This window comes from Ochotona princeps, chromosome 13 (assembly GCF_030435755.1).
Source record: "Ochotona princeps isolate mOchPri1 chromosome 13, mOchPri1.hap1, whole genome shotgun sequence".
Taxonomy (NCBI): domain Eukaryota; kingdom Metazoa; phylum Chordata; class Mammalia; order Lagomorpha; family Ochotonidae; genus Ochotona; species Ochotona princeps.
In genome coordinates this window covers 25898851-25914351 of record NC_080844.1, presented here as the reverse complement: position 1 = coordinate 25914351, position 15501 = coordinate 25898851, and the positions used below count along the sequence as shown (strand labels likewise).

At 37.8% G+C, this 15501-nt stretch overlaps 1 long non-coding RNA gene across 1 annotated transcript in view; it reads right to left on the bottom strand.

Annotated features, from left to right (window-relative positions):
* Window positions 1–9856: 9856 nt before the first annotated feature.
* LOC131481622 (uncharacterized) overlaps window positions 9857–15501 on the bottom strand; it is a 340971-nt gene continuing 335326 nt past the window's right edge. Inside the window, exon 4 of the long non-coding RNA XR_009246453.1 lies at window positions 9857–9934. This is a non-coding gene — a long non-coding RNA (uncharacterized LOC131481622). The remainder of the gene's footprint in view (window positions 9935–15501) is intronic.

The window sequence follows — 15501 nt, the reverse complement described above, 5'->3', positions numbered from 1 at the left end:
GCCACTTGTGTAGTGAACCAGCAGATGGAAAATCTTTCTCTCTGTCTCTCCTTCTCTCTGCAAATCCTTCCAATAAAAATAAATAAATATTTTTTAAAAATTGCACATTAGTTTTGTAATTTAAAAAGTAATTAAAAATCTAAGGAAACCTCACTGCCTTATAAACCACCTGAACTTACTACCATGCACAGATGCTTTGATAGAATTTTGCAAATAAATAAAAGCTTATGATTTATTTTTCATACCAGAAGCTAAAGACTCTGACATTATAACTAAGATTTCTTAAATCTTTAGATAAAGCAAGGATTTAAACCATGTCAAATTCTGTTTGCCTCATGAAGTTTCAAATACTTGGGAAATGAAATAATGAATTGACCTAGAGCAATGCAGAGAAATTTTACTGACTGAAAGGATTCACTGGACCTTTCTTGATGAGTACCACAGAGACTACTTTGCAATTGCCAATCTGATGCTTTCACATTCCCTGACATTACTGGAGCCATCAAAATAACAGAGTCATTTCACTTGGAACTATACCATCAGGCTGATTTCCCCAAGAGAGACTAAGAACAGAAGGAACCCTGAAAAAAAGAGAACTTCAGAAATAAATTTCTAAATCTATTTTCAAAGCCCGTTTTCACACTCCATCTAATGCATGTGATTTTTTTTGTTTTTTTTGTTTTGTTAAATATTTACTAAAATTGCAATTGACTATGATAAGGGATCAAATGGATCATATGCAAATCTGGTCAAATTACTGAGGAAAACAAAAAAAAATTCTAAATCAACCGTATGTCAAACATACAGTCTTTGTATCCAAACTAAGAATTTTGGGCAAGGAAAATTGGATCTACATGATAAAATATATTCTCTCTGTGGATGCTGCTATTCAGCTTTTGCCAAGTATATAGCTGGAGAATTCAGATGGTTGCACTTCTGCTATCCTGGGGGATTGTTTCTACCTTCTGGATATATATATATTATATATTATATATATTATATATATATATATATATATTATTCTTTATTATTCAGTAATTCTCATATGACCTGAATGAAACCTAACAGCTGAGTCAAGAGTCAAAAGCTGTAATTATTTCATCAGTCCTTTTGGTTTAAACTAATTTCTATAACCACTGGTTTTTATTGATATATACCCTAAACACTGACTTGGACTCCACTACAGAATTATGTCTCTTTCTGGATTACATATATATCATATAAAGCTACTTTACCAAGAAAATGGAATTAAAATATAATTTTTTTTAGTCTAACAGCTTATAAAATGCATGCATTTTTTCATAACACTCATTCACGTACTTTTGGGAGATCTCTAGAATAGAATGCATACTTTCCACATCCAATTCCCAATCTGCTGCCTTTCCAGTTCCCTTTCATAGCTATCAGCATCTCTACCCACTCAGATGTTCACACACAAATCAGATACACATTTTGGCTCTTGCTTCTTGTTTCATATACCTTCTCCCCAAATTATTTCTAGCTCTGTCAGTTATGCTGCCTCTACTCCCTTTCAACCTTCATCCTGTGAGCTCTGCTCCAAATGTTACTGTCTAAATTCAGAGTAGCAACCTCTTTTGTTTTGTAAATCATTTCCCAACTTGTCTACCAACTTCCTGGGTTAATTCCCTTTAGTAATTGCACAAACTGCATTCAGAGTTGGATGTTCTTAAACGCCCATTTAATGATGTGCTTCCTCTATTTAAACCAATTTGATAATATCTCACTGCCTCAAATCAAATCTAAACTCCCATATCCTTTCACAAATGGCTTCAACCCTACTGTTCTAATTTGTTTCTCACTATTGTAGTCCCTCATTCAAATACATACGTGCACATGGACACATACGCACACACACAATCTTTCCCCCAAGAAACCACTCTTTTTTTTTACCCTGTCATTATCCTTCGTATCATTGTTATCTTTCAAGTACTATTTGATTTTCAAGCAATTCTTCCTATTATCACCACTCCACCAGTTGTTTCTTATTTTATGCATACTGCTGTTCTCTCACTAAGGCTTAGCTTCTCCATCTTGAGTTGATGGTTATGAAGAAAGAAATATAGCAGCCATAGTCCAATCACGTGAGAACTTAAGATAGTGAGTATAAACATCTACACCCAAGAGTAGATAGCCTTAAATCTTTGGCCCTTGGTTTCTAACATTGTCTCTGAATTAACAAAGCCAAAGAGGACACTAGGTGAGCAATAGTGATATAGAGCCTTAAAATTTGTCACTTATTGTGGACCGTGACCACAGTCTAAAGGAGAACCAATAGGCCAATGGTCAGATTGATTTTCTCTCATTCTCAAGTATAGGTAAACACAAGGTTTCTCCAGTTCATAGGCTACTCCCAATTCATAGGTTAATTTTGTGAAGTTTCAGTAACCTCTAGTCAACCATAATCCCAAATATTAATTTGAGGGGTCAGCATTGTGCTGCAGCATATAAAGCTGATACCCTCTGTATAGGATCACACATGGGTCTGGTTCAAGTCCTGGCTGTTGCACCTACACTCCAGATAGCTGTTAATGGACTAGGAGAACAGTGCAAGATGGCTCAAGTGATTAGGCCCCTATGCCCATATAAAACATTTAGAAGAACAAGTTCCTGGATCTTGGATTTGGTCTGGCCCAACCCTGGCAATTGTGGCCATTTGGGAAGTGAACCAGTGGATGCAATCTCTGTGTGTGTGTCTCTTTCTTTGTAACTCTTTCAATTAACTAAAACAATCTTTAAAAATAGAATTTATGAATGTGTATTTCTGAAATTTTCATTTTTAAAGATTTATTTTTTTAAGAGTTATAACAAGAAACAAAGACAGAAAAAGATAGAAAAAATAGAGAATGATAGAAAGAGAGATTTTGCATTCACTGGTTCACTCTTCAGTTGGCTATGACGGCCAGAACTAGTTCAGGATAAAATAAAAACCCAAGAGCTTTATCCACGTCTCCCACATGGGTGGGCAGGGCCCCAGACACATGAGCCATATTCTACTGCTTTTTCTGGGCCATTAATAAGGAACTGGATCGGAAGTAGAGCAGCTGGGACATGGACCAGCGTCTATATGGGGTGCTGTTATCACAAGTGACAATCACTACGCTACAACACCAGCTCAACTCATACATTTTAAATTTCTTGCTATTGTTTGTTTTGTGAAAATTTTCACATAATTCTACTCTTGTCTGGCCTGGACCTAAATAATGCCTTTTTCTAGGGTATCTGTAGTAGCCACCGTTCAGTCACTTAGTATCTGTCTCAGTTATCAAATCACAGTAGAAATATCCTAATGCTGTGTACAAGTCATCTTTATTTTGATTAAAAATGGCACTTATCCAACAACACAGTCATAACAGCCCTTCAGATATGTCAGAGAGAGGCCATAAAATGCTGTGTTTAAGTAGGAAGGTAAGTTTATCATAGTTAGATCTGTGGAAGAAAAACAGTACACATAGAATTCAGTAATAACTGCTGTGTTAGGCATCCACTGTGAATCCTGCACTATATCCCCAATGGATAATGGAGAACAACTGTATTTCTATTTTTATCTCCTTAGTAAGGCCTTGCCAAGCTACTCACAGATTCCTGCTTCTAGCAACACCTCCCAGCCAATTCTTACCATGTTGTGGGTAAAAATTCAAATAAAATCTTATCTCTAATATGTTCCCCAACAGTGTATCTAAAACATTTTGATAATTATGTGAAATTGGTTGCAATATTAGAATAAAATTTTAGGAAAAGGTTCAATGAGTTTCAGATGGGACAAACCACATTCAGACTATAACAGACATTTACAATGTATCTTGGCTTTTTTGCTCTTCCCCTATAGAATGAAATAGCTAATGTTCCATGTTAGTTGGATTGATGGAAAGATTAGAATGCATAGTAAGGACTCGACAAACATTAGCTCTGAATCTTGTATATATTTTGGAAAAAGAACAAGGAATGGGAGTCTGAGAAACCCAGATGAGGAAAAATCAGAGAAATTTGGAAAAGTCTTAGGAAGTACCATATGGCAATATGGATTGACAAGCACAAGGCCACTGACATTGGCAATCAGGAGACTAAAGGAGACAAGGCCAGACATCAAGAATTTAAAGAGATACCAGATAATGTCACCAGACAAACTGTAGATGCAGGCAAACAGGGTAGGCAATAAAAAGAATGACAGGGCTAGAAGCATTACTGGGAAAAAAAATTCAAGATTTATTTTCAGTATCAGGAACACTGAACTGCCGGCAGGAGTAAACCAAGCAAAGGCCCACAGGACAAAGGAATAGGAACTAGTAAAAATGATCATGGAGAGTGGTCCTTAATTAATGATGAATATTCTCCATCTTATCTGCTCAGACCTTAAAGTCCAGGAGAAGACAGCAGTGAAGTTAAGGGAATATATAGATGAATTAGCCAGCGAAAACATGAAGGAAATCCCTTAGCTGACTGTGAATGGAGAACACAGAAACATAGATAAAGAGGCTGACTTCGGTGTTCTGAGGCTCCATAAAGAAGCATGTGACCCCCAAGGTTAAAATAAAAACCTTTCAATTGCCCTTGGCATTCACTTCTGAGAAGCAGGAGGCACAGTTCAACTGCAGAAGAGATCACTGGAGATTATACTGTCCTAGAAGGCTGAGAAATTCGGGGTATACCACTTCCCAGTGTGTCTCCAACATGGGACTGAAGCAACCCACAGTTCTCCACAAACTCCAGTGCTACACCAGATCAGCACCCAAGAGCCGTGGGGGGTTCTCATGGTGAAGGGAAACTTACACAAAGTTTCCTTCTGGACATGGGAGAACAGCTTTTCTCTGTCCTTATCTCTGGATTTGGTATCTTTTCCTCTTAGAGTGACCATAAGGGTCTCTCAGGAGCCCCAGTTTAGCTCAGATAAAAACCACTGTTCTTGTTTAAAATAGAGATAGAAACTAATATATAAGATGAGAACATCCAGTAAAGTTGTCTGGCCTGATACTTACCCAGCCTACACCATTGGCCAAGCCTCCCACGGGGCTATTTGCCAGTCTCCCTTTAAGACTTTGCTAGACTCCTTGGAGGTGGGACACCCTCACTGCTCTGATACATGTTCATATCTACCTCATCTGCTAACTTACTGAGGATTTCTCTGCTCATCTACCTAAGACTCTTTTGTTCCCTAATTATCAATAAATGGCATGTTCTCTTAGAACCATTTAATTGCTTTTCTCTGTCATAAGTGTATAGAGTTCTGTAAAATCTTAATAGAATACTATAAACTGCTGGATTGTTGTGGATCACAATTAGTTTTAAGATCTTTTGTCAGCTACTGTATGACTCATATATATCTTGTAACAAGTGCTTTGTTATTGTGCTTTATGTTCTAGGACAAATGTCTTTCTGAGACTCCTAGGGTTTACAAATCTGGTAAAGTATAACTGTTTTTACAGAATCTAACATTTGCCTATTTCCTGCCTAGATGTAAAATGGCCTTAGCCTTTTCAAAGTTCAAGTAAACTTAACTGATTATGGGTAAAAATTCTAAATATTCTCCCAAAAGATGTCTTAATTCAAAACTGTTAATGCTAAATAAGATATGATTTCATGGAAACTTTGAAATTAAACTTGTATGTAACTGTCCTATGTGATGGACTTCCTGTTTATGAACTTATTAATACTAATCCCTTCACTGTGTCCCTTAAATAAACTAGATTATAATCCTGCACAGCTCAGGCATGCTTCATGTAGTTTATTGCCTTCATCGTGTTAATTATTTATGAATATTAATCTAGAGTGCCCAGGTATAACATTTACTCTGACAGGGATTTGAACCTAAGCCCTAAAGACATACTAGCTTAGGGCCCGGCGGCATGGCCTAGCGGCTAAAGTCCTCACCTTGAAAGCCCCGGGATCCCATATGGGCGCTGGTTCTGATCCCGGCAGCTCCACTTCCTATCCAGCTCCCTGCTTGTGGCCTGGGAAAGCAGTTGAGGACGGCCCAAACCTTTGGGACCCTGCACTCGCGTGGGAGACCCGGAAGAGGTTCCTGGTTCCCGGCTTCGGATTGGCACGCACCGGCCCATTGCGGCTCACTTGGGGAGTGAAACATCAGATGGAAGATCTTCTTCCTCTCTGTCTCTCCTCCTCTCTGTATATCTGGCTTTCCAATAATAATAAAATCTTCAAAAAAAAAAAAAAGACATACTAGCTTGGGTCCGGTGGCGTGGCCTAGTGACTAAAGTCTTCGCCTTGAACGCTCCGGGGTCCCATATGGGCGCTGGTTCCAATCCCGGCAGCTCCACTTCCCATCCAGCTCCCTGCCTGTGGCCTGGGAAAGCAGTCGAGGACAGCCCAATGCATTGAGATACTGCACCTGTGCAGGAGACCCCGAAGAGGTTCCTGGTTCCTGGCTTCAGATCAGCACAGCACCGGCTGTTGCGCTCACTTGGGGAATAAATCATCTGACAGAAGATCTTCCTCTCTGTCTCTCCTCCTCTCTGTATTTAAATATTTTTTAAAAAAGACATACTAGCTTGGAAAAAATTATAACTATCATGTTTGCTTTCTAGACTTCAACAAAGAAAAGCGTCCAAACTTCAAGCAGTATTTTAGATAGCTGATGACTTCTAGCTTCTATCAGGGACCTCTAGATTGAACCCCTGGGGAACGCCCTGCTGCTGCCCCTGGCCTTTCAGAGCCCGTTTTCAGCATGAAACAGCCAGAGCAGTCGTCATCCTGTGTCCCTGGCAGCAGCTAGGATCCATTCTCCTAGAGGATGTGAGGAGCCAGATGGGTAACAGGCAAGTTAGGGTCTCTAGTCCCTGGTGAAGTTATGTTTTAATTTCCACAGTATGTCGCCTCCTTGGCCCCATATGTGGTTTGGAGTGACCATTTGTGCATTTGAAACTGTATAGCCTTTACCAATGGTTGTGATGTTTTCATTTTGCATCTCACTGCTTGTGTTATTTTAATTACATGTGGCTTGAAATGTCTTTTAAATCTTTGTAACAAGAATGATGCCCATGCCTTGGATGCCAGTCCAGCCGAATGGCGAATGGAAGGAACCCTGAAAGCAGGCACACAATGGGTTCCTCTCCTCCATTCTGCCACGGATGCGGCACACACCTGGCCTCATCATCACCACTGCTGTCTCTCTTGTGATCATGGTGGCTTCCCATTGCAACGTCTATACTGTTCTTGCCTCAGACCATCTGGACGGTAAGAACTGTGACTAACATAAGCATGCAGGCCATCTGTGCCCTTGGGATCCAAAATTAGGCCAATTACTTATAGATCCACCATATTAGCTTTCTAACAGAAATTAGATTTAATATCAAGGACATTTAACATTGTTGTGACGGGCATTCTGCCTGCAGTGTGATGCTATAACAGGTGATGTTCTTATGTTAAATTTTCCCCTCATATATTTGTACCAACATCCTAGACTCACAGACATAGGTCACTGTTTTGACGGAAGTCTTTATGGTAGAATTTGTTCTAAAAGCAGAGGAAGGAGATGTGGGTGATCGCCCAGGCCCCTGCCCTGCTACCTGGTAGATGTGGCTTAGAACTTACCTGCCCATGACCTGAGGCACAGCTTCCAGGCCTGCACGTAGAACTTGACCTATGACATGACCAAAAGGTCTTCTAGCCAATCACACTGTCTTTGGTGAATGGGAGATCTACTCATCCTTACTGTTTCCATCAACTTCTGTTGAAGCTTCTTTCCCATATTCCCATGTAGATTCCTTTTCAGCAATTTAAACTCCATGGGTTTTCTATTTGAATGCAAAACATCTCCCTTGCCAGATGTGTTCTTTTTCATGATCCCTAAATGTCTACCAATGGAGTCATCTTCTTCCAGTCACCTCAGTTCTAATAAAAAGAACCATCTTTGACTAACCCCTCATTCACACATTTGTTGAATTACATATCTTGCTTCTTATACTGAATACAGTGTTATTGCTTTTCTTGATTCTGTAAGCTCTCTATTTCAATGAATGATTTAAAATATGTACAAAGCTATCAGAAAAAGATGAATTAATGTGAAATTCCATTTAATATACTGTTCATCATCATTTTGTAAATCTTCAGTTATAAACAGAGATTACTGAAAGGTGGGAAAATATACTGAAGTAAATGGAACAATATCCTCATTTAGATTTGAAAGACAATTGTCCAAAGAGTTGCATAACTTACGTCTAACTTAAACATATATTTTAAATAACTTCAGCAATCAGTCTTCTCAGTATAACTTCTAAGAAGACTTACATAGTCTCAGAAGAAGTGAAAAATATATTAGACCTTTTGTGGATTTGAAGCCTGAAGGAAAACATGTCCCTTTAGTAATATTTGGAAGTGGGACCTCATTCTATTCATCAGAGTCTCTAAGGAGACTCTCGTTGTACGCTTGGTATGTGTTCTTGCTCCATGAATGATCAATAGCATCAACAAATATCTTCTAATGCTTACCGTACACAAACCACTACCAACCATGGGAAGAATACACAAATGAATAAGACATTGCTATTGCTTTGAGGAAATTTACATCATTGGCTTTGTAAAAACTGCAGCTCTAACCCCTCTATAAACTTCACTCCCTGCTACCTGCCTTCATGCTTGTGAAAGGCTTATTTTGCTTCTCTGTGGGTTTTGTGTAGATCCTGAAATCCCTAACCTTGTCCCAACATGCTCTTTGAAATATGAGAGAGGATGCAAAAAAAGAAAAGAGATTGTAAAAGAATTATTTGAAAGAAATAAAGTTGTTTGTTTCCTGAAAACATACTTTTGTGGGTTGATGGTGCTTGATCACAATAGGACAGTCACTGTAGGGTCTCCCAAACATTGCAAGAGCTCATCTTGGACCTATAATGATTGTGGCTGAAATCTGCTCTCATCTGTTCAAAGGATGTAGCTCTTCTGGAGAGATTTCTATCTGAACTCAGCCATATTTCTAGGCTCAAAGTGGTAAGATACCATTCATGTAAAATCCCCGTGCAAGACTTAAAAGCCTTGCAAAGACCTTCAGAATAATCTAAAAGATATTCCTGGGCACTATCCAGGGCAGAAGATGCTTGTTTTCTCTTTCAGAAATAGCTGGTTAAGTTGCGTGCTAACAAAATACTTACGACAAAAAATAACAACTCGGCTCTTTATTTTGACTTGGGAGTCAATAGCAGAAAAGGCAACAACTGGTATTACTGGGTCCACCTTGATTCTACTTTAGAAACCATGGAATCAGACTTTATTAACTCACAGACATCTCTGATTCTTCTACCCTCATACAACTCTTCACAACCTGAGCACTCATCTACAGCAGCTCCATAGTTCGTTCTTTAAAATCACACCCCTACACTGCACAAATGCAACATTCAGAATCAAAATAAGTTCACCCCCGAACTTTGTGATCTGTGTTCTCCACAGCAGAAAAAAACATCCAGACACTGATTTATTTATTATACCAGCCATGGCATCTCTGGGGGTTACAACCACATTCATCAAAGTACCAGTCCCTTTAAAGGGATAATATTAAGGAAATATTTGAGCAGCTATCAGAGAATTCATCCTTGTCTTATGGCTTTTCTCAAACTTAAGAAAGAATCCTACTTGCACTGGAATCTTCCAAAGAAAGAGATATCATTTTTCCCAACTTCTTGGAGAAGCCAGAACTAGCATCAACAATGCGACTTAGTTTTTTAAATTTCACTTCCCTCACAAATGATATTTCCCTTGGTGCCATGATACAGATTTTATTTAGGTGTTGTCTCTATTAAAATTTTCCTTAGAAGAGACTCTTGGAGCCACATACTGTATTTGGAGCCACATACTGCCAGAAGATCTGAGCTTAAAAGCATATTAGTTTTTCTTACCTCTTTGGAAGTGAAGAAATGAAAACTGAGAAAAGAGGTGTCCCAGCAAATGGCTAATCCAAGACTCAAATGACCTGCATACAAAAATAAAATACAAATAAAAATTAAGAATCTAGAAATTTCTACTAATAGTCTGTAACAACTATATTACCATTGAATTAATCATACTTGCTAAACATTTCAGAGTTCACACAACATTCTGACATCTGTGTCTCAACCCTCATAGTCACTATAAAGGTAAGTATTAGAAAAATAAAGCTGCATATATAAAGGTCAAATTTTGGATTCAAGGGACTCAAGGCAAGTGGTTTGACTCCTGAGGTACAATGCATTTATGAACTGCTTGTATTCTGTGTGTTAGCACAGCAAACAGAAACCAACTTAAAATTCCAGATGGATTTATTTTTCACATAGTCAAATTTGTCAAACTTAACTTTGGTCAGGAAAATTATTCTGTTGTTTTCAAACTTATCTTTGGCCAGGAAAATTATTCTGTTGTCCCTCAAGGTGGATCTATATACACCTCCATACAATTACAACTACATCTATTGGTGTGATTGGGCTAGCATTAAATTATCCCTCTATTTAACTTATTAATCTCTTACAGCTTCTATCCTCAGGACTGTTCTAACACTCATCAAAATGGAGAAAAGTAATATTGTGCACATTTGTACAAAAAGAACCATTGTTGTTGATTCTGTGGTACTGGGATTAATTATGCTAGAGCATTTTTCTTTTGATTGTCTCCTTTTCTATTTCTCAAGAGGTGGAAAAAACAAAGCTCATTTTCCTCCTTACCACATTTCCTAAAATAATTTAAACAATAAAAGAAAGACACAGTGGTAGGAAACATATGAGCTTCTATTGCAAGAAGGATTTTTAGAGTTTCCAGGATACAGAGCTTTTGCCCTTTCCCTCCCTTGCCTTGCTAGCTTTTCTTTGAACACAAGCATTTCAGGTCACAGAGAAATGAGTCTGCACCAGACTGAAGTGAAACTAAAGCAGATTCCCCTTTCTCTTCTGTCTCTGACTTCTTCATTTGCATAATTTAAAATCTATTCCGAAGTGACTCTGACTGCATTTCTTTTGGAAGGAAAATAAGATGCTGGGTACTCATTAAATGCCCACCCTTGGTGGTGTCAGCTCACCCTTCTTCTGCTGCCCTAACTTTTTGTCCCTCAACTTCTCATGGCTATCTCTTGTCAGACTGATACAGTTCTTTCTGTAAATCCTCAATTGGTAACCTTGGAAAGTCTGAATCACTTCCAAAAAAAGAAAAAAAAAAGAATTCATTACTGTGTGGGGGTGACTTTGACTTTCATGAAAATGAATGCTCAAAACCATCAGCTTTGGAAAATAATTCATTGTACTTTTTCTTTTGGATGGGAAGAGGGATAAAATGTTTTACATAAAAGCACCTCTTGTATGAGTATCCTGCGTGACCTATCTCTTATGAAAGAAAATGTTAGGACAGTCAGCTATTTGGAAACACCGTACATGCAAGCTTTTATGCTGACTTTGAGTGAGAACAAGATGAATCACGAAGACTTAAATTCTTTCCCCCATGGTTCTGCTAAAATCCTAGTTTAATTGTTCCAAAGAATGCACTTGAGAGGCTCAACGTGCAATATGGATTTGAAAGTTGTCACTTTCCAGAAGAGTGCACCTTAGTGACTAGTGGGAATGTAGCTCCCACCAACTGGCATCTTGGTCCTCCCATCTCTCACTATTTGGGTAGATAGTTTTATGTCTCCTTTTCCTCAGGCTTGAAGAATACTTTCCACAGGTACATTGAAGGAATACTGAAGATTCACAATGTACCTTCAAAGGGCTTTCTTTAATTTTGAAACATTAGGGAGCATTTACCATGAAGGTGAAAAGCATCACTATTTTCACATATTTGCTTCAGATATTTTATATGAATATATATATATAGATAGATAGATAGATAGATAGATAATTCTAGAGATTGAGAAACTACTTTTTCCCTCCCTAGTGACACATTCAGTTGTGTCATAAATATGTAGTCCATACTTTAAAATCACTATTATTTAAAATAAATAATTTGTAGGGGCCAGTGTTTAACTTTTGGGATCTGGATGATGGTAGCAGAGCCCCCTTCATGTGGACCATTTTTAACAGGACTTAATCACAAATCTCTTTTTAAAGTGCTATTATTAAATTTCTTTCAATATAGCCAAACAGAATCACAACTAGTAGTGCATTATTCTGTTTGCAAGTTATGTATAAAATGATGTTGCCTTAAGAAATTGTTTTGTAACTCACTTCTCTCATTCAATATTGTTTGGTCTCTACCTACCTTAGTAATTATCTAGTTCATGTCCCCCTGGATTCTGTTTTCCTAAGGGTTTTTTTTTTTTTTTGATATTTTGATTGCACCTAATTTTTCATCATTATCAGTATGATTGCTCTACACAGTCCTTTATAATCACCAACATGGACTCTGACAGATCTTCTGGAAAGTCTTAATTTTAATCTGAGAGGATTTTAGAGAATACAATTATTGGTGACTTTAGCATATATATGTATATGTAGAAAAAAGGGTAAGGGAATTGCTAAGGTAAATTGCTAAATGTAAAATGCTACTTCATTCCCCAAAATGCTACTTCATTCCCCAAATGGCCAAGGTAAGGCCAGACTGAAGACAGGAGCCAGGAGCTCCATCTGCATCTCCCATGTAAGTAGCAGGGGCCCATGCACTTTTGCTGCTTTCCCAGGTGTATAAATAGGATGCTGGAGTAGAAAGGAGCACCTGGAACTAGAACATATGCCCATATAGAATGGTAGGTCACAAAAGAAACAGTTCAACTTACTTTGACACAACCCTGCCCCTGTAGTATCTAATTTTATAGCATTTTAGACTGATACAAACATAGAACTGAGAGAAGCAATGATAAATCAAATAATTTTTTAAACTTTCATTTTATTTTCATTCAAGAAGGGTACTACAGTAAGCAGTTTGATGAAATTTGAATTTCCACTGTTTATGTAGATGCCATTTATATCATTAAAAGTTTGTAAAATAAGAATGTAAGAAATTATAACTACATTTAGTCAATGTTTGGAAGTTTCTAAATATCTTGCATAATCATGCCTGATTAATTCTTACAACCAGCTTGTGATATAGCTAATATTTTGTACCAACTTTAACAGCTGAAAACACTTTAGGACAAGAAGGTTAGGATTTACTTTTCTAGAAATTCTGTTTAGTCCTCTTTTTTTTGGTGGTGGTGGTTATGCTTTTAATGGGGAAAAATGCATCAGTGTCAAAGAATGTCTCATATATTCATTAGCTTAGTGGTTAAAGTCACTACATTTGGGTAAGGTACAATGTGTTGGATTTCAAAGAAGAGACAAACATTTTTCTGCAACCTAAGGTATTGTAAAGGCTCAAATTGCTTTAATAGTACCTATATTGTAAAATATGTGGGGGCGATTAAAAAGAGTTTTTTAGTTGTGTGTGGTGAAACTGCACAGCAATGACACTGTTGAGACCATGAAATTTCCCCTAAAAGTATTTCCAATAACTGGCAAGTTAAGGGGCTAAGCTCTCTCAGGGAATTTTACAATCTTGTAAATCCCATGTGTGCCCCAGAGAAACATTAAAGCATGTACGTGACTTTAAGGATGTTAAGGAAATGTCAAACAGTTTTCATAAAGCTTCAGTAAACACTCCAAGGCACAAGTGCTGAAATGGCCTGTTCACTACCATGTCACTGCACTGTGGTTGTGGAGGTACAGGAACGCTGTGCTTTTGGGCAGAGGGCATTGACTTTATCCCTGTTTAAAAGCACCAAGTATCAAGCTCAGCTTCCACTGACACAGGCTGCACCAGTTATCTGCAGGATAGTGAATGGTTCAAGGACTGCATTTATGGCATATCTTGCCTTTCTGCTCTTAGTGCTGGAAGGTTTTAAGCCTGTAGGCCTGTAGAGTATTATCAAAGAGTGAAGACTACCCTGAAACTGGTCCTGAACAAAGAGCTTTTCTGAGAGTGCTCCTTGGGTACTTCAAGAACGGATGGGGAAATGAATAAAGGACAAGTCTGCAGAAGCTGACTTCCTCAAGTGAGGAAGGATCATGTAGAGCTGATAATCTAGATTAAAATGTTTGGGCAAGACTATTAGTACATATTCTGGTAAAGCAAACACTACTGTATTGGCAGGGCTCACTGTGCTGAGCAGTCATTACTCAGGCCATGAACAGAAGAAATCCCACAGCAGGAGAAACATCTTGGGGCAACCCACAGGGCAGGCAAATCACCAGCTGCAGGCTAGGGGCATCAACAGATTACAGAAACATCTCACTTTTAAATGACAGCATTTTAATGTACTTCTAGTGATAACCCAAGCTAAGTAGTCAAGAAGGCTTCTGAAGACTGCTCACCAACGTGCTGTGTTTCTCAGGCAGGGGTCAATTAACAACACTTTTGAAAGAAGGGACTGTAGCCATTCCAGCATCAACCAGTAGCCTTTTTCTTTTACATGGGAATTTGGAATTTTAGAATTTGTTTTTCTTCACTAGTTCAAAATCAGGCACGAAAGGAACTTAAGCTGACAGTTCAGACCTGGAAACAATGATTTGGCAATCCAAATCATTAATCCTCTCAACAAGCCTTCAGGTTAACTGCTATTTTGTACATTTCAAAGGTAAACAAATAGAAAAATAGATTAAGAAATCTAACAATGATACCATAGTATTAAAATACAAGGGGTTAAAATATCGATAGGAATATGAAGATAAACACATGAAAATTGATATATAAAGGATTTTAGTTACTCCTTTATAATAATAGTTAGATTTTGATGCTTTTCCTAAGATTAGGGTAAGTTACAGGCTCAGTCTAGGAAAACATAATTATTATTTGTGAGTTGTTCTTTTTTTATGTTGGTTATAATTCAGTTCTCTGGTGAATATTTCTAAAATTATCAACAATATTTACTAATATTGCCCTATTACTATTTTTTACGGGATCTTTATTAATTTCTCATTAACATTCGTAAATATCTGACAGATTTGGCTCTTTTTGACTGTCCTTTGAAAAATCTCCTGATTGTGCCTATTGTCCAGAAACGATGCTACTGAGCTCTGGTAGGATGACTGTGGTTTGTGCTCCTAACTTAATAGTGATGTATGCAGCTTTATTTCCTCAGCTGCTCAGTGGCTTATATTCTGCAATACTCAGGGCACTTCATAAATGAATAATTTTTAAAAATCTTACGATAATCCTTGCAGAACCAGCAAAACTCACAGTGGGCAGATTTCACTTTCTATTCTACGTTGCTAGCACAGATCTATTAACAATCGGCATAATCGGCATAGTGGTGAGGATTATAATGGTCTTTCTTACATCTTTTAGAAGCTTCAGCCAACAGATCCAGAATAAAATAGTTCAAACTTGTAGTTCCTGATGTAATTTAGAAAGTATTGATATTTATTATTATCATTATCATTACAAATAGTGAAAGTGGAAAAGCACAAATAAAGTCTGCCCTAGGGGAAGCCTGAAGCTATATCCCAGCAAGTTACTGTGCTACAGTATTATGAGAATTTTTATCCATCATCAATAAAAAATGAGCATCGCAGTTGTTACGGCACTTTCCACAGTCAAGACTGTTTC